The sequence below is a fragment of the Sus scrofa genome, chromosome 2, assembly GCF_054392235.1.
Source record: "Sus scrofa isolate SSC_HxYL_T2T_F1_AM1 chromosome 2, Sscrofa_HxYL_maternal_Yorkshire_Landrace_v2.0, whole genome shotgun sequence".
Lineage (NCBI taxonomy): Eukaryota > Metazoa > Chordata > Mammalia > Artiodactyla > Suidae > Sus > Sus scrofa.
Genome location: NC_139384.1, coordinates 127,896,549 through 127,916,204, shown reverse-complemented (window position 1 = coordinate 127,916,204; position 19,656 = coordinate 127,896,549). Strand labels below are relative to the sequence as shown.

General features: G+C 41.1%; 1 long non-coding RNA gene across 6 annotated transcripts in view; it reads right to left on the bottom strand.

Annotated features, from left to right (window-relative positions):
- LOC100739170 (band 4.1-like protein 4A) overlaps nucleotides 1-19,656 on the bottom strand; it is a 269,965-nt gene that overhangs the window by 93,956 nt on the left and 156,353 nt on the right. For all 6 annotated transcript variants that reach the window (XR_014838559.1, XR_002342067.2, XR_014838558.1 and 3 more), the window contains 5 exons: nucleotides 16,825-16,922; nucleotides 15,504-15,624; nucleotides 12,795-12,882; nucleotides 9,841-9,929; nucleotides 8,915-8,978 (listed from right to left, as the gene is read on the bottom strand). This is a non-coding gene — a long non-coding RNA (band 4.1-like protein 4A). The remainder of the gene's footprint in view (nucleotides 1-8,914; nucleotides 8,979-9,840; nucleotides 9,930-12,794; nucleotides 12,883-15,503; nucleotides 15,625-16,824; nucleotides 16,923-19,656) is intronic.

Sequence of the window (19,656 nt, the reverse complement as noted above, 5' to 3'; positions counted from 1 at the left end):
AAGATTCTGTACTGTATGTTCAACCAACCACAGATCAGGGAGTACCTGGGCGACCTATTCAGTGAAAAAGAAAAAAAAAATCCACCTATAGGTGGATCCAACCAGTTCAAACCCCTTGCTCAAGGGTCAACTGTCTTTTCAAAAAGTGGAGAATTGTTTTCTTCACGTTTCAATGTTATAAAAAATAAAAATGCTACGAAAATGTTCCAGATTACAGAAGCTAATCTGATTCTATACTGGAGCAGGAAAATGCTATGAAGAACCTTATTAGGTCAACCAACAAATCAGAACATACAAAGTAGATGACAGAAGTGTTCTATCAACTTATTAAGTTGATAACTGTACTGCAGTCCTATCAGAGAAATCCCCTACTCTTAGGAAGTACACATTGAAATATTTAGAGACATATGACACATAAAACTTATTGTCACATTGTTCTGAATGTTGTTTGTGTGTGTGTATGCAGAGATAACAAAAAAAGGAAATGAAGTAAAAATGCCAACAAAGTGAATGTAACAATAGGTGACCTTGTTCTTTGTAGCATATTAATCTTTGCAACTTTTTGTAAATTTGGAATTTTTTTTTCTTTAAAAAATGCTGTACCCGCAGCATGTGGAAGTTGCCAGGCTAGGGCTCAAATCAGAGCTACAGATGCCGGCCTATGCCAGAGCCACAGCAATGCGGGATCCAAGTCACCTCTGTGACCTACCACAGCTCATGGCAATACCAGATCCATAACCCACTGAGCAAGGCCAGGCATCAAACCCGCATCCTCACGGATCCTAGTCAGGTTCATTAACTGCTGAGCCACGAAGGGAACTCCTGAATTATTTTCAAATAAAAATAAATTTTTAAAAATCTGTACTTCTACTTAAAATGTGAAAGGAACCCCTAGCTTACATAAGCAAGACCTCTTGGGCTTGTTGACAGTGACAGCTCCTGGCCACCGTCACTTCCTGAGTGCTCTTCTTAGGGCAAGCTGAGAGTTCAGCCAAGTGGGTCTCATTACTCATGGCCAGAGCTGCCAGAAATCTTTTGGTTATACATCCTGGGTAGGTTTAGCAGAGATTAGTTCCATGATGCATCACACGTAAAAGTAATCAGAGCACCATTTATTTTCATTTATTCAACACATGTGCTCAGTACGCGCCAACTTCTGAGCCTGTGGTGGGGACTGCCTTCTTTCCCTGTTAATGGAACCAGGAAATATGGGTGTGATCCTAAACTCTTACCTATTTTTCACAAAAACATTCAATCTGCTACCAATCAGAAGCAATTTTACCTCCTAAATGCCTCCCAAATCTGCCCATTGGTCTCCTTCCTGATCAGTCTACCGGCTCCTAACTTGTCTGTCTCTATTCTTACTTCCATGTCTACCCTGCAGCCAGCATGCTCTTTCTGAAAGGGAACTCAGGCCTGGGCTTGGTGGGCCACTCAGTCCCCCACCAGTCCTCCAGGCTGTCAGTCAGTCCAGCACATGCACCCAGGTCAGAGGAGCCCCACCCCAGGAAGGGACGACTAAACTCGTGCCTTGGAACCTTCTCCCTTCCCTCTGGCCTCCTACCCTCATCACCAGGGTGCACGGTGGGAAACCAACCCTCGCTCCCTTTTGAATTTCACAGCCGCTTCACCTCCATCTGCATTGGGTCCACTGGCCCCCATCTCTCTATGCCGCTTCTCTATTTATGTTAGTCAACCCCTAGCAATGCTCAGCATCTCCCCTCGCACCGCTAGCCATCCACTGAAACCCTTTTTTGGTGCCCTCGAATTCACAGCTCACCATGGGCAGAATCCCCTAGCTCCAATCTGTTCTCTTCAACTGCCTTCACCATCCTTTTTTTTTTTTTTTTGTCTTTCTTTTCCAGGGCCGCACTTGTGGCATATGGAAGTTCCCAGGCTGTGGGTCTAATCGGAGCTGTAACCGCTGGCCTACACCACAGCTCACAGCAATGCCAGATCCCCAGTCCACTAAGCAAGGCCAGGGATTGAACCTACAACCTCATGGTTCCTAGTCAGATTCGTTAACCACTGAGCCACAATGGGAACTCCCGCCTTCGCCCTCTTGAGTCAGTCAGCCCTGGCTTCAGAACTCCAGGGGCTCTCCTCTGAGGATAGTGTCCACTGCAGTCTTTGTAAGTGGTGCTGTGCATTTTGCCCCCACTATTCAGGTATCACTGGGCCCACAAGTGGGAGAGAATCCTCCTTCCTCCCCATCACCACTTACAGACCATTCTCTATCCTTTTTCCCCTAAACCTCCCAGCTTTGAATCTCATCATATTCTACTGCCTACAATCTCTATAGTGGTTGTCATCCTCACAGTCATCTCCCTTGCATGATGATGCTACTATTGCCTCTGTCACCCTCTCCAAACCCACTCAGCGAGGCCAGGGATTGAACCCACATCCTCATGGATACTAGTTGGGTTTGTAATCCACTGAGCCACAATGGGAGCTCCCTGGAAATTTCAATATATGAAGAAACGATTCTTCCTACTCCCCAGACATCCCAGTTCCCAGAACTTCTATCTTCCAACAAGGTTGTCTTGCTCACTCTCCCAGCTCCTCACACTCATGTTCTTAATTCCAAAGCAGGGCTTCCCTGTTACAGCACCAGTGACACTTCTGTGTTGGTTGGGGCAGGGGGCGGAGTTCTTCCTGTACCAATATACAACACTTGGGGAAAAGGTGAGCAGCACACTCAACCTCTACTCTCCAGAAACCAGTAGCATCCCTGCCCCACCCAGCACTGTGACACCAAAAATGACTCTAGATGTTGCCAAGTATCCTTGGGGGTGGGGAGCAGGAGGTGAGAGGTAACAGCCACCAGTTAGAAACACTGCTCTAGGACAACTTTCCCTTTACAATAATTGAAGCCTCTCCCTAATCTCAACCCTAGCACCCAACTTTCTGACCACCACCACCCTCACTCTCCAGCTCCCTCCTCCAAATACTCTACAATCTCTCAACTAAACCACTCACTCACCTCCTTCTCAAGTTTCAACTCCATGGTAAATCACCACAATTGCTCCCCTGCTGGTCTCTGGGTACTGCTTTCTTAACAAGATCAACTCCCCTCTTGCTCCATGCCTGCCCCAGTGTCACTGAATGTGGCCGGAGAAAAGCACACCGAGAATGGGCTCACTTTAAATTCATGACCCTTCATGCTACCAAGTTATCATAGGATATCATCAGACCACACATCTCATGTCCGTTTTCTCTTCAAAATTACTATTTCATAGCTTCCTCTTCCTTTAGGCCCAACACATGCTCCGCAACCTCAGTCTTAGCTGATCTTGCTTCCTAGATTTCTCAAAATAAACAGCAGAATGCCCAGAAGAAAACTGTCTACTCATCCTAATCTACACTCCCATGCTCCACCTTCCTGCCTGCAAACCTGAGGTGAACTGTCCTGGCTGCCCTCTAAACCAGGTATATCCTTCCATTTATACAATAGCTGTCATCCCCTGTCCTCTACTCAAGGAATATCATTCCAGCATTTCTCTCTCCTGCATCAACTTTCTACCTTGTAGATCATTCTTATCAGGGTATACATGTGCTGTTATTTCTTCCAACTCAGAAAGCAAAACACATCCCTCTTGATCTACTTCCCGTGCCAGTTATCTCCCTGTTTGTTCTTCTTTGTGCCAAAACTCCTCAGAAGAGTTGTCCACACTCACCATCTCCAATTCCACTCCTCCTATTACCTCTTTTGTTTTTCTTAATCAACATCTGTCAATTTAGGTGTTCATTATCCTATTAATGAACTTCTATGTTGTTTTTTGCTTTCATGTAAGAGTTACAATGAATACACATGGCCCTTATGATTCTCTAGGGTACACAGACCTAAGCATGGACTTGCTGGGTTAAAGCTCACTCTTCAATCCACCAACACTGGTTTTATCAATGACCTCCTACAATGGTCAATTCTCAGTCCTTATCTAATTCAATCTATCAGCATTGTGTGGCACTTAATACATGACTTTTACTTGGCAAAGGTGAGGACAAATAGTACTCCTTCTATCTCCCTGGTTGTTCCATCTCAGCCTCCCTTTCTGGTTCTTCCCTTTCTCTTCTTACCTACACTCACTATCCTAATGACCTCATATAGTCTCATGGCTTTGAATACTGGGATACGTCAGTGATTCTCAAATTTGAGTATGCTCCCCAGACACTGGGCCCAAACTCCAGACTCACAAAGCCCACTTATTAAATGTCCCCACTTAGGGAGTTCCCTGTTGGTCCAGTAGTTAGGATTCGGCACTTTTACTACTGCAATTGAGGTTCAATCCCCGGTCTGGTCTGGGATCTGCGATCTCACATCAACTTGCAGCAAAAAAAAGAAAAAAATCCCCACTTAAATGTCTGACACATCAGATTCAAAATGTAAAAAAATGGGGCTCCTGATCTTTCCCCTGAGCCTGCTCTCCTCATAGCCTTCCCCACCTCCCTGAAGGGCAGCTCCATTCTTCCTGCCCTTCATATCTAACATCTTTAAGTCACCAGGGTGCCCCTTTCTCCTACCTCCCCACGTCCACAAAACCATGTGGCTAAATCCAGACTCTACAAGCTTCTCCATACTTGGAATATTGCTACCCTGGTTCAAGCCACTGTCCTCTCTCACCTGGAAATAGACATGAGCTGTTGAGTGAGTGAATTAGCAAGAATCTTGGTAATCAAGGTATTCAACGGAAAGCAACCATTTGATCCAGACTTTTAAAAAATTTAAACCCCTGGTAATAAACAATAAACACATTCTTAAAAGTAAGAGCTAACATATAAGTGGCAAAACAATAGCGGTATTTTCATTAAAATCAAAAACCAATCCAGAATGTCTTGTCTTGCTGGATTACTTAACACTCTTCTGGAAGTTCTGACTAGTACTTTAAACTATGAAGCTTTATTAAATAACAGAAATGAGGGGATAAACTATTTTTATTTGTGCATGATAGAATTATATATCTATAAAAGTTTATAAGAATCAGAGTAGGAATCTTGGCCAGAACACAAGAATTCAATAAAATGACTGGATTTCAGATAAACATTAAATTCCATAGTATAAATTTTACTAGCCAAAGGGGGCAGGGGAAACACAGTTAAAATAGGAGAAAAAAAATTTATCTGCAATATTAAAAAAAAAAGTAAAACCCATTAAAGTAAAACATATTACCAAATACCATAAAGGCACACATGAATGAATATAATAAAAGAAGAAATATATACGATATGCTATGAAGCATAAAAACTGTGCTCAAAACCACATGTATACACATAAACACATATATCACATGTTCACTCTAACAGGAAAAAAATCTGAGTTTGTGCCAAAATGATAATCACTACCTCACAATTTTAAGTTCACAGATAATTTACATTTTCTTTTTACAGTGTAATTCCTAGATTTCCACAATCATCATCTTCTTTAAGCCACAATACCTATTTTGAGGCTTAAATAATGCATCAAAGTATTTATACTAATTAGCTTCTGAATGTGTCAGAGGAATAAATTTCTACACAATTAGTATTTAGTTGCAGACAGCTATTTGCTGTTCTCTCAAAAATGAATCACTGAACTCACTAAGGCTATATCTGAGAAAGGTGAAAGAGTTATTTGTGGATGCAATGCAATATATAAACAGATAATTGGTATGTGACAATACATTAGCAGTATTTATTAAGATTTGTCAATATGTTATGATGGACACAGTTAGTATTAAAAAGTGGAATTGGACAATATTAGAGACTTAATGTGTCACCAGGAATATCTTTTCTTTATAGGCTACTGCCATTCTTTTGGGAACTGAATCTCTGAATTTGGCCCTAAAAACACTGAACCAGATCAGCCCACTGGAAAAATAGCAGAATAAGTACTTCAATCATTTTTCAAGCTAATTGTGATTACTGTTCCATGTTGGGCCTGAGGGGGCTTTTTTATTTAATCTATGATTACAGTTAAAGGCCTCCATAATACTCAACTTAATTCTACCATTAAGTAAATCGCCACTTCACAAAGAGGCAGAGAAAGAAGAAAGAATCTGTAAAGCCAGAATAGTAAGGAAATTGAGTGGTTTGCTTAAATTAATATGCTATATAATAAAATTAAATTAAAACTCCCTTTGATTTAAACCTGAGTTATATGTGACCTGCTCTGACACAATACTAAATAAAGGTCACTGCCACTAAACTTAATGACCCAGGAGCATGTACTGCCTCAGGCCACCCCGGAACAAACAACCATTCCTTCTTAGAGATGTGATGGCAAAAGGGCTGAGCCAACTGCAGGAAACCATTTCACACCTTGGAGACTGCATTAAAAAAAAGTCATGACGGCATCAATTTTGTTGTTCTTGCCTAATAATGAAGAAATGTAAGGAGCATAAAGTTTAAGTTAGCTTCACTTTTACCAAGTATTTATCCCAAGGCAATTGGAGACATTTTAAGGTAGTATAAATAATAATGTAAAAGGGGTTTAAAACAGCTCATTCACAAAAATAACTTAGGTCCAAGGGGGAAAATGTCTTAATTAATTTTTTTCTTTTTAGGGCTCCAGGTGTGGCATATGGAGGTTCCCAGGCTAGGGGTCAAATCAGAGCTGTAGCTGCTGACCTGCCCCACAGTCACAACAATGCCAGATCTGAGCCACCTTTGCGACCTACACCACAGCTCATGGCAATGCCAGATCCTTAACCCACTGAGTGAGGCCAGGGATAGAATCTGAATGCTCATGGGTACTAGTTGGGTTCGCTTCCTCTGAGCCACAACAGGAACTCCAAGAATGACTTTGAATAACAGTGATGCTTCCATGAAAAGTGTTATCATTTCAATATCATATTCTCATTAAAAACTTGAAATGTTATTTTCAATGTATTAAACAGAACTTACTCCTTGCTTATTAAGTTATGTGAAACCGGCAGCAGGACAGGGAGAAAACTGTATAACATCGCTAAATAATGACCTATTCTACTTTCAGATTTTTGTTTGTTTTTTGTTTTTGTTTGCTTTTTAGGGCTGAAGGTGCAGCATATGGAAGTTTCCAGGCTATGGGTCAAGTTGGAGATGCAGTTGCCGGCCTATGCCACAGCCACGGCAACACCAGATCCAAGCCTCGTCCGTGACCTACACCACCGCTCACAACAATGCCAGATCCTTAACCCACCAAGCAAGGCCAAGATCAAACCCTCATTCTCATGGATACTACATGGATTCATTTCTGCTGCACCACAATGAGAACTCCCTACTTTTGGATGATGTTAATTCAGTATTTCATCAGTTTATCTTTTAAGACTGTTGGATCTAATCAGGACTTGAAGAAAACTACATTTTCTACAAACTAGAAAGTACTACTATAAGGTTTTTGGACTATTCATTCCTTGAAAAATCAGGAATTTCTCCTCCTTACAAGTTAAAATATTTCAAAATCCAATTAGAGGGCTGCATCAGCAGCATATAGAAGTTCCCAGGCTAGGTAGGGGTTGAATTGAAGCTGCAGCTGCCAGCCTATGTCAGAGCCACAATGATATCAGATTCTTTTTTTTTTTTTTTTTTTTTTGTCTTTTGTCATTTTAGGGCCCCACCCTCAGCATATGGAGGTTCCCAAGCTAGGGGTCTAATGGAAGCTGTAGCTGCCAGTCTACATCAGAGTCACAGCAACGCAGGATCCGAGCCGAGTCTGCGACCTACACCATAGCTCACGGCAACGCGGGATCCTTAACCCACTGAGCGAGGCCAGGGATGGAACCCACAACCTCATGGTCCCTAGTCAGATTTGTTTCTGCTGCACCACAACAGAACTTCAATATGAGATTCTTCACCCACCAAATGAGGCCAGGGATTGAACCTGCATCCTTTCAGACATTATGTCAGGTTCTTAACCTGCTGAGCCACAACGGGAACTCCAGTACCAGGTTTTCTGACTTAGCCCCACACCCGCCCAGCAGATCAGTTCATTGATCAGGTGACAGGTATTTACTGAGCACCTGCTACAGATAGGGTGCCACGCTGGACACCAGGTTCCAACGGTAGCTGCAGCCGCTTTTCTTCCTGTGTCTCAACTTGTGGATGCACCAGCAGATTTTGTTTATCTCTTTTTTACAACAAGGATCTTATCTGAAAGTCAATTCAATGCCATTCACTTAAGTTTCTGTTCTGCATAAAGTCAGTATCAAAGAGACAGCAGGGTGGATGCTCCTCTGCCATATTTTCACCTTGTATCCCATAAACATGCATCAGAGAAACAGCACTTCAAGGGAGCGTTATTTTCACAGGGAGATTAAAAGGGAGCTTCTACATCCCTGCCTTTTTTGGCCCAGTTTCCTAAAAGCTGCCTGTCAAGGCATGAGTACACCCCGAGGCTCTGACAAATACTCTGTCCGCTACCCAAACAGTCCAACTCTGCCAGGCTACAGAGCCACGGTCAGCATCTTTAAATCCCTGGCTTACACTTCCTTGAAAGCGTCCAGTGTTTCCCATCCGCTTTCTCTACCACGCTCAATGAAGAAAAGAACAGAAGTATGACTCCCTACAGGCTGTTCAATCTACTTCAGGATAAATTTAGGACATGTTTTGCCTTGCATGCAGGCTGCACCCTTCTGACCATCAATCTGATGTCTGCACCTTTTACAGACAATATGGAAGAGCTAATCAACTCCTACTCTCTGTAGAGTGAGCCCTAGAAAGGTTATCTTTTTGCCTCTTGCTAAAACTGAAGTGACATTTCTCTGTTACTAACTCATTCATTTCTACTCACTTCCCCTTCCCTTCCTTGAGAAGATGATGTTCACATGAGTCACCTAAGCCGGTTCCATGTGGCTGTGGCTGACGAAAACAGGACAGTTTTACTTCACCGTGTCTTCTAAGTTATCAATGGGCAGACAAGACTTCCCGTCTCAGGGAAGGTAAGTGCAAAACACAAACTTACATCTTTCCCCAGGACTCTGAGCTCAAACTGTGTCTCCTTGAAGTGCACCTTTGTAATCCGAGGCCTGTAAAACAAAACAGATGGTGGTGGTGGCGCTGTTTTTAAGAATTAATCAGAAATTCAGAGACGGTATCCAGTGGGAAAAGACTGGTTTATCCTGGCTCCTATATAGACTGTGCTACCGTAGCTGGAGAGAGTTCTCTGTACATCCTTTGCTCTGGACGCCTTCCTAAATAAATTCCATTCTCACTTTCCTGGGATTCTCCAGGAAATGTAGGCAAGCTTGGGATCTGCTGGCCTTGGCAGTGCTGCCTTCCCAGACCCCCAATCTCTCTCATCTCTTTCCCCATTTAGAGTTGAAGCTCACAGAAGTCCTGGACCCACAGCCCACCAGCATACACTGGAATAGGCAGAAAATCCATCTTCCATGGACAAGACTGTCCAGAATCACAGTACCTGAAATTTACAGAGAAAATCCATACCGAGATGCACTGGAAGAAAACTTTTTTTTTTTTTTTTTTTTTTTTTTTGTCTTTTTAGGGCCACACCTGTGGCACATGGATGTTCCCAGGATAGGGGTCAAAAAGGAGCTGTAGCTGATGGCCTACACCACAGCCACAATAATGTGGGATCCAAGCCTCATCTATGACCTACACAAGCTCGCAGCAACACTGGATCCTTAACCCAATGAGCAAGGCCAGGGATCGAACCTGCATCCTCATGGATGCTAGTCAGATTCCTTTCCACTGAGCCACTGCAGGAACTCCTGGAAGAAAACTTTTACCCGATTTCACTCATTTTCTTACTGACCACTGGAAGTGTACTTGTTCTCTTTTTCCCAATCCTTTCAAAGACACATAAGACATGTAAGCCCAATATATACAGTGTATAACTTTAAAACCCACCCTGCCCTCAAGTTAACTTACCAGAAATACTTCCCCACTTGCTTTTTATTCTTGTAGACAACAACACCAACCGGAGTTAATCCTAAGAAATACTCAGATTTGTTTTCTCCCTGTAAAAACAAACATATGCTTATAACTATAATTTATTCAACTAAAAAACCTTTTTAAATTTATTTTTATTTATTTTTATTTTTTTGGTCTTTTTGCCTTTTCTAGGGCCGCTCCAGTGGCATAACGAGGTTCTCAGGCTAGGGGTCTAATCGGAGCTGTAGCCGCCAGCCTACACCAGAGCCACAGCAATGCCAGATCCAAGCCACGTCTGCAACCTACACCACAGCTCACGGCAATGCCACATCCTTAACCCACTGAGCAAGGCCAGGGATCGAACCTGCAACCTCATGGTTCCTAGTCGGATTCATTAACCAATGTGCCACGATGGGAACTCCAACTAAAAAACTCTTTGTCAAACTGTAACTGGCCATACGAACATAATCTGTTGCCTTAATACTGGATCTGGTCTTTGAAAGACATCAGCTTAGAAAGCTAGCTAAGCTAACATGATAGCTTACCTACTGCTCTCTTTTCAAAGTTTTAAAGAAAACCGCTCTTAGTGCATTCTTACTGGTCACCTCACTTCACTCAAAGAACCTGGACTACCTCCCAATCAGGCCACTGACTGATTCACCCCATGTTGCTTCTACAGTGGTGTCCAACCCTGGCTGCAGACTAACTGGAATGCCCCCTGCAGCTTAAAATGCTGATGCCTAGGTACTATCAAAACCAGTTAAATGAGAATCTGTACTAAAGGGGCCCAGGTAGCAAAAACACAGAAGTGCTCCTGGTGACTCTCTACTGCAGCTAAGAACTGACCATCAGTAGCTGCTCTCAACAGTTCCTTCCAAAGACTCATCCTGATCTTACTTTCTGGACAATCATGAGGCCTTGACCCCTCCCCAGAAAGCTTAGGCAACCACCTGCAGATATATACTTGGATTTGCAGAGGTTTCTAGCATGCCCCTTCCTACTTCTATTTGTGACTTTTAAGACTGTTCAAAATGTTTAAATATAATCTTTTCTGGTAAAGACTGGAAACGCTTCATTTCTAGGCAATGACAACCCCAATTAAGAAAATGGAATTCCAGGAGTTCCCGTTGTGGCTCAGTGGTTAACGAATCTGACTAGGAACCATGAGGTTGCGGGTTCGATCCCTGGCCTCCCTCAGTGGGTTGGGGATCCGGCGTTGCCGTGATCTGTCGTGTAGGTTGCAGACGCAGCTCGGATCCTGTGTTGCTGTGGCTCTGGCGTAGACCGGCGGCTACAGCTCCAACTGGACTCCTAGCCTGGGAACCTCCATATGCCATGGGTGCAGCCCTAGAAAAGAGGAAAAGGAAAAAAAAAAAAAAAAAAAAAAAAAGAAAGACAGAAAATGGGATTCCAAAATGAAAATGTCACAGACTGAGTGGGTACCAAGGACATGAAGAGAACTGTTTGTATTCACCTTATTTCTACTCTGAGGTCAAAAACAGCTTACAAAGCCATACTCCCAAGGATGTAAGGTAACTATTTTCAAAGGCTATCAGCTGTTGCCCAGTGTCAGTTCTAAAAATTTGATTTTAAAGGAATGCATGGAAGATTCTAGTGAATTCAATGTAGTCACCATAAAATTGCACCCCCCTCAAAAAAGTATTTTTAAATTAGGGTAACCATTACACAGATGCAGAAGCACTTTGCAGAAGACTCTTTTTATACATTTCCTATAAGATATATATATTTTTAAATTATAAACCTGACAAAATGAATGTGGCTAAAACGGAAAAAGGTAACTATTCCACAAAGTTTTAGAAGTATTTTTAAAGGAGAGAATTACAGAGCACTTAAAAATTTAATGAGATTAGAACCTAATTTATCAGAGACCTACTACTTCTCCCAAATATGTAACTTCTATTGCCATATTAAAAGTATACCCATGAATGATTCTGATTTGTTTTTTAGGGCAGTTTAATTTTTATTTATGTACTTTTGTATTGTAACCATTGTAATTCTTTATTAATAATGAGATTATCTGTTTTAGTCAACACTGATGAGCAAAAGACATTATAAAATGAATGCATCAGTAAGTTGTTTGCATTACAGTTAGTTTTGTGAGTTCCTTAAAAAATTGAGTTTCATAATCCAAATGACAAATATTCAGTCTACATATAATCTTCAGCAATTTACCTCATGTGAAGAATAAGTCACATGGGTTCATTTTCTGAAATAATCAGATTCATCTATTGCTAACTAAACTCTTATAAAATAAAAGACAATGACATTCCAATCTTACTGGCATAGAATAACCAATTGGTTACCTTAAAGAAGTGGCTCCAAGTGTAAGACCTGGATCTAAAACACTCAATGCACATTCATGATAATTGCCCACAGACTATATTCAGAGAGTTGTCATGAGCCACTGAAGAAAATTTGCAAAAAATGTTCCTATTTATGCAACGGCACTAACTATAATAGGCAGTGACCCTGATACTCAGAGAACCTGTACATCGCACATAAAACAACCAACAGTTACAGATATACTGTTGCCTAAAGCCTACTTTACCAGGCAGGTGATTTTATGAATGCTTTTCAGCCATAAAATCTATTTTTTGAAAATCCTCCTGTTTTCTGTCTAATATAATCAATTATACACCAATTTAGAACTGTTTGGACATTTAGCTAAGCCCTCTGGAGCTATTACCCAGATTGTGTTTTCAAGTCTGTTTAATTGTTTTCTACACATGGAAATATAATCACAGACTTTTATGCAAAACTCATTAGGGTTTAATCCACGCAAGAGATTCTCTGTGTTCAAAAAACACAGATGAAAAGGTATCATCTGCTCGCTAAACAACAAGACCGCTCCTTTCCTTTGGGAGTTTCGGTGACTTTTTAAGAAAATGTCATCCACCTAAAATATTTTGTGTTAATTAAATGTTACTCACATAGACGGGATGGAGGTCAACACCATACATCTCCAGGGATTTGGCAGTCCGCAAGTAATTCAGTTCTGCTTCAGAAGGAGCCTGACCCCTACATCCAGCATAAAAACAAAGAGCCTTACTTTACCGATAGCTACCACTCTCGCAGGGAATATAAACCACTTTCACTATATTCACTGGAAAAATAAATAATCCTTTGTGCTAATGCAAACATAAGCCTCTGCATTTCAAGTAGGCTCTTGTCCTCATGGTGACAAAATTTTACACTCTGAGGTGATACTTGTAAGTTCATTTCATTTACCAAGTCTAGTTTTGCTCGTGATAGCCAATCCCAATGGCCCCACGTATATTAAAAAGTTTGAGTTTCAGAAGCCCCCAAAGAGATTACTGAGTGAATAAGCACTCAAATTAAAAGGCATACCCTTTACACAGAGTAAAACGTCTCTGTGCACCAGTAGCTCTCCATCAGGAGAGAAAGGAAGGAGCACAGTGGTGGCCAGAAAAGGGGGGGAGCACACATGAGGTTCTTTAAAAATTGTGAAAATCCTTGTCATTTCCTTAACACAAAGTATAAAAATCTTCCCCAAATCTTTACTGGTGATAATATACAGAAAACTGCATTCATTCCTAGAGGGTAAGCATCTTCCAGGAATCTCCATAGATGAGTGGAACTCTGTGCATCCGTGTGTGTGTGCATGCACGCACGCACGTGTATGAGAGAGAGAGAAAGAGGGACAGAGGGGTTTTCCATGGTTAACAAAAGGAGTTACAGATTTTTAAAAATTAAAAATTCCTGCTTTGATGCAATCCCATGTTTCGGCCATGGTACACAAATTAGACACAAGGAAGCTACCACGCCTTGATCAAGCTTTAGTCTCTTACAATTAATAGTCGTGCTGTCAGTGCCATCATGTAAAACATCTAAGGCCCTTACCCAAAGCTTCGTGTAAGGTTTTACTTGGAAACATAGTTTTACTTGGAAACTCCAAGAGGAATTAGTATTCTCAGAAAGGGCCAAACGCACCACTCTTCATAATATAACAGGCACTCTCTCAGCACCCACTTCAGTGAAACCTTAAAATGAAGGGCTCTACAACCAGGCTGGAGGGCATTCTGGGGCGTGTTAATACAGGATGGCTTCTCTCACTGCAGTTCAACAACTGCCTACTGCTGCTACTCGCTGAAAGAGATCCTTTAGGCAAACATTTTTTGTTGACCAGATTAATTCTACAATTTCCCCCCTTACTGTAATAGATCTAAAAGCAAGCAAATTCAAGAGGGAATGTTACATAAGAAGCAATAAAGCAAAGTTAATCAGTACAGAGGATTTAACCAAATTCAGTATAATTAAATTATAACTTCAATGCTGCAGGCCAGTAATTGAAAATCCTACTAGGGGAGCATGTATATTTCTCAGAAGTGCATGTGGTGTTAACATAGCATCCTCTGAGGCTCCACACGGTGTCATGATTTCCAGATTCAGTGCTAGAGACCAAATAAGGCTTTGCTTGTAACTATGAAAAATTTACATATTTAAGACAGAGCAAATCCAAAATACATTAAGGCCTCTGTAATGATAAAATACGTTTATAGTTAAAAAAGTAAATTTCACAAGGTATTGGTGACTGATAAAATAGAAGACTGCAAAATACAGTATGTACAGAATGATTCCATTTATATAAAGTCATACATAAATAAATCTATGCAAAATCAATGTTCTCTATGGGAATTTATGCATAGAGAGGGGTCTCTAAGTCTGTTAACTAAAAAACTAAAAATATGTTAATATGCTGACTTTAAGTATTGGGATTTACTCTCTTTTATACTTTTTATTATTATTATTATTATTATTATTATTATTATTACTGTCTTTTTAGGGCCTTATTCGCAGCATATGGAAGTTCCCAGGCTAGGGGTCAAAGTTCCCAGCCAACACCACAGCAAAAGCAACGTGGGATCTGAGCCATGTTAGCTCATGACAATGCCATAGCTCATGGCAATGCCAGATCCTTAACCCACTGAGTGAAGCCAGGAATTGAACTCGCATCCTCATGGATACTAGTTGGGTTCATTACCACTGAGCCATGATAGGAATCCCTATACTTTTGGGTTTCCTATGAGCATTTTAGTGTTGTAAGCAGTTTTAAAAAAAAGAAAGAAAAACTGTTCAAGGCACAGGTGAAGAATTTATTAAACTTCTTAAGCCTGCCAATACCGTAAGATGATGGTCGATGGATGCTGCAACATAAAATGGGATTCTTTTTCCAGCCCAGCCTTACTTAAATATAATTGACATATAACACTGTATACGTCTGAGGTGTACGATGTGTTGGTCTGATACATTTATATATTGCAAAATGATCCCCACCATAGCACAGCTAATACCTCCAACTCATTCCGTAATTAGCCTTCCCTTTTTGTCATGGTAACATTCTTAGCAACATTCAAGTATGTGGCTGGACCTTGAGGGCATAGTGCTAAGTGAAAAAAGACAGATGAAGACAAATACTGTATAAGATCACCCATATGTGGAATCTAAAAAAGCCAATCTCACAAAAACACAGGCTAGAATGGTAATTACCAGGGATGGGGTGGGCTAGGAGGGGGGTTGCGGGGGGAATGTTGGTAAAGACTGCAAACTTCTGGTTTTAAGATGAAGTTCTGAGGCTCTAATATACACGTTGATTATTGCCAACAGAACGTGATTCTTACATTAGAGTCTTATGTATCCTTTCTATAGCTTCCTCAAGCTCTTCCTTCTGATCAGGAACAAACCGGTACTCTGACACATATCCCGCAGTATGCTTATATGGATCATAATCTCCAAGTTCAGCTAAAAAAGAAAGAAATTGTAATTTTTTTTTCATTTTAGGAAATGGAATAAAGGTCATCCTATCATGCTTAAACATTTTCTTCCAATGCTTTATTAATAAATTTATGTAAGATAATAACTAAATAATTTTAGTTTAAAACAACTCTGATGTGCATATATGGATAGTATAAACAAAACCTTGCCTTAAACATGTGAGTTTTGTTTTCTGCAAGACTATAATTGCCATTTTCACTGAAATTATTCTTACCAGTTTATATGAAGTAAAATGTTGTAAACAGAATTTAAAGTACATATAATGGAAATGCTTGAGGTGAAAAACAACCATAACCTTATTATAGCCTTTCTCAGACAATGACACTGAGAAATAGAGCATATGATTCAAAATGTATCTGCCCCAGATAATGGTCACGGAAATATAATACCATGCTGCACATAATCCCATTACAGTTGACACAAAGAAGCAAAATGAAGCCAGAAATCTCATTATATTACTGTTTATACAACTTCTCCTCCCTGCATTAACCCAACTTTCAAACCCAACTCAGTGCCCAGTTCATTTACGCAGCAGTTTTCCTAGAATATTTTTTTCTAGACTGCTTCTGGTCTGCAGAAACCACATAGGCAAAGTATATGCTACTTCATCACTCCCACACCTAGCTTCATTCTTAGAAGGGGCTCAGTAATCCTAAGTAGGAACAGCCTCAGCTTCAGCCTCTGAAACAGTGATGCGACCTAGAGCTGCCCCACCATGGCCGCCATACTGATACCAGGAGTTGATACACAATGGGAGCTGCATGGGTGCCACTCGCTGAACTGGTGGTGGCACCTGCCCAAGTGGAGTCTTCATAACAGCTGCTTAGAAGCAATGGGATCTCTAAGACATAATAGCTTCGAGGGCTCAATCAACTAAGGTAGAATGCAGAAGAGAAAAGATTTTGAGATCCTCCACTGAATCAAGAATCAATATTATTCCTGTGGCTAGCACTCCGTGCGACCTACAATAAGGGATATGTTAACAGCTTCATTTTTACCCCTTCTGAAGGGACACTGATTAAAACGTGAATTTTGGCTAAACTCAATGTCTTCTTAGCAAAAATGTCATCTGACAAGAAGAACTTTAGAAAATAAACTTGCTTATAAAGAAAAATTCAAACATTCTTCTCAAGACTTCTGAAGCAAATTTACTTAAGTGGAACCTACACTGGATGGCATAAGCTCCCAGCTGAGCAGCAGTATTAACGGGGCAGGGCAGCCGGCCCTGAAGGACGTCTTGCTTCACCTGCAAGAAAAACTGATATCTAAAAGAGAAATGGAAAAAAGAAGTTAATGATATCTTCCACTAACTAGACCTGTAGTTTCAGACCCTAAAGGCCATCACCTTTCATTAAAACAAAGCCACTTTCTGCTGTTTGGCAGGGGGCGGGGGCGGGGGGGGGGCAGCTACTGAGTAAACAGAGACTATTTAAATACACTGCAGAGGCAACTGGGGTAGGGACTGAGAGTGCAGGCTCTCAAGGTAAACCAGCTGGACTGCATGCAAACTCCAGGATTCACTCGCTCGTGGCCTTGGCAACTATGAAGTACCTAACCGTCCTAAGGCTGATGTGGAGGTTAGACATCAGCTATTCTTACCTTTCTCATCACTGCCACTGTCGCCACTACTTAGGACATGCTCTCACTGGAATGAACAAATCATAAGGACCCAGCCTATATGCCATGTGTTATCTGTAGGGTGTAAAATCATGGGTGTAGGACAGAAAGGTCTTGTAATGTAATTCCACCAATCCTTACACTTCTTAAGACACTGTCCATTATCTGCAGCTTTGTATCCATGTGCTGAAAGAAAACCTGTGCCACCCGCTGTTCTAAACCCACTGTTCTAAACACTGTAAATATAGAAACAAATATAGTAACTCATTCCAAGTATTTTACATACAGTAACTTACTTAAGACTTTGAAATGAGGTTGTACTATTATTACTTCCATTGTGCAGATGAAGAAACTAACAGACACAATGAAATGAAAAAATCTGTCCAGGATTTCACAACTAGGAAAATAGCAGAGCCAGAATTGGAACCCAGGCAACCTGACCCTAGAAGTCTCTTAATGACGATGCTATGAAACCGTGGCTAGCTTGCCCCCTACCCCTCTCACTCAGGCTTTCTGTCAGTGGGGTGAGAGCAGTCAGAGCTTTGTGAGGCAAAACAGTGAAGCATCACTGCCACCCTCAGTCACCATCACTTTACACGCAGACACACACACACACACACACACACACACACACACTCCCTGCCTCCCCTCCCCCAGCCTTCCACACACACACTTTATGCTGTCCTTTGTGATTTCTCTTTCTTTGCATGGTAACTCTTGCCATTGGGAAGGGCAGGAAAAAAAAGCACAGGAAACTAATTCTAAAAATCAGCTGTGGTTTCTCTTCTCCAAATGCTCATAACCCAAACTCTTAGTGAGGGAATGTTAGATCTTCTCTGATCATTTCTAGAAAACTGATGTCATTTTCTTAAGTGAAAATCTGCTTAACACTGCATTTCCCCACTGCCCATTTAGTAAATGTCACAATTCCGCAGACACCCAAATAAAAGAAACCCAGGAACAACACGTAACCCCTGGCACCTGCATTCAATCAGTAAATATGTTTTTTGGAGTCTATACTCTTTTCTCTATCTCTGAGTCCAGGGCACAAACCACTGGATTTCTAAAACTTTTACTATCCTGCCATTATTCATACTTATCTCTGTTACAATCTTTTAAAGAGTTAAATAGGATTCTTAAGAGGTAAAAAGAATAAAGTCACTCCCTTGATTTAAAACAACAACAAAACAAACAAAACTTAAGTGACTTCTCTTTACCTTCAGGATAAAGTTCAAGGTCCCTATGATAGCTTATAAGCCTTCTGCTTACTTCCTGAGCCAAATTTCCTGCCATTAACCAATGACTACCTCCACTCTCTAACCTGCATTCACTTTTCCAGCCCTACTTAACTACTTTCCATTCCCTGAATGCTCATCTTGGACAACAAATCCACTTTGTTACAATCATCTGTGTGCCTCTTGAAGAGGAGAAAAGCAGGTGTAACCAAAAAGAAAACAAAAAGACAACTTACAGAATGGGAGAAAATAGTTTCAAATGATGCAACTGATAAGGGCTTAATCTCTAGAATATATAAGCAACTTATACAATTCAACAGCAAAAAAACCAATCAATCAATGGAAAAATGGGCAAAAGACCTGAATAGACATTTCTCCAAAGAAGATATACAGATGGCCAACAAACACATGAAAAAATGCTCAACATCGCTGATTATAAGAGAAATGCAAATCAAAACTACCATGAGATATCACCTCACACCAGTCAGAATGGCCATCATTAATAAATCCACAAATAACAAGTGCTGGAGGGGCTGTGGAGAAAAGGGAACCCTCCTGCACTGCTGGTGGGAATGTAAACTGGTACAGCCACTATGGAGAACAGTTTGGAGATACCTTAGAAATCTATACACAGAACTTCCATATGACCCCACAATCCCACTCTTGGGCATCTATCCGGACCAAGCTCTACTTAAAAGAGACACATGCACCCGCATGTTCATTGCAGCACTATTCACAATAGCCAGGACATGGAAACAATCCAAATGTCTATCGACAGATGATTGGATTCGGAAGATGTGGTATATATACACAATGGAATACTACTCAGCCATAAAAAAGAATGATGACATAATGCCATTTGCAGCAACATGGATGGAACTAGAGAATCTCATCCTGAGTGAAATGAGCCAGAAAGACAAAGACAAATACCATATGATATCACTTATAACTGGAATCTAATATCCAGCACAAATGAACATCTCCTCAGAAAAGAAAATCATGGACTTGGAGAAGAGACTTGTGGCTGCCTGATGGGAGGGGGAGGGAGTGGGAGGGATCGGGAGCTTGGGCTTATCAGACACAACCTAGAATAGATTTACAAGGAGATCCTGCTGAATAGCATTGAGAACTATGTCTAGATACTCAT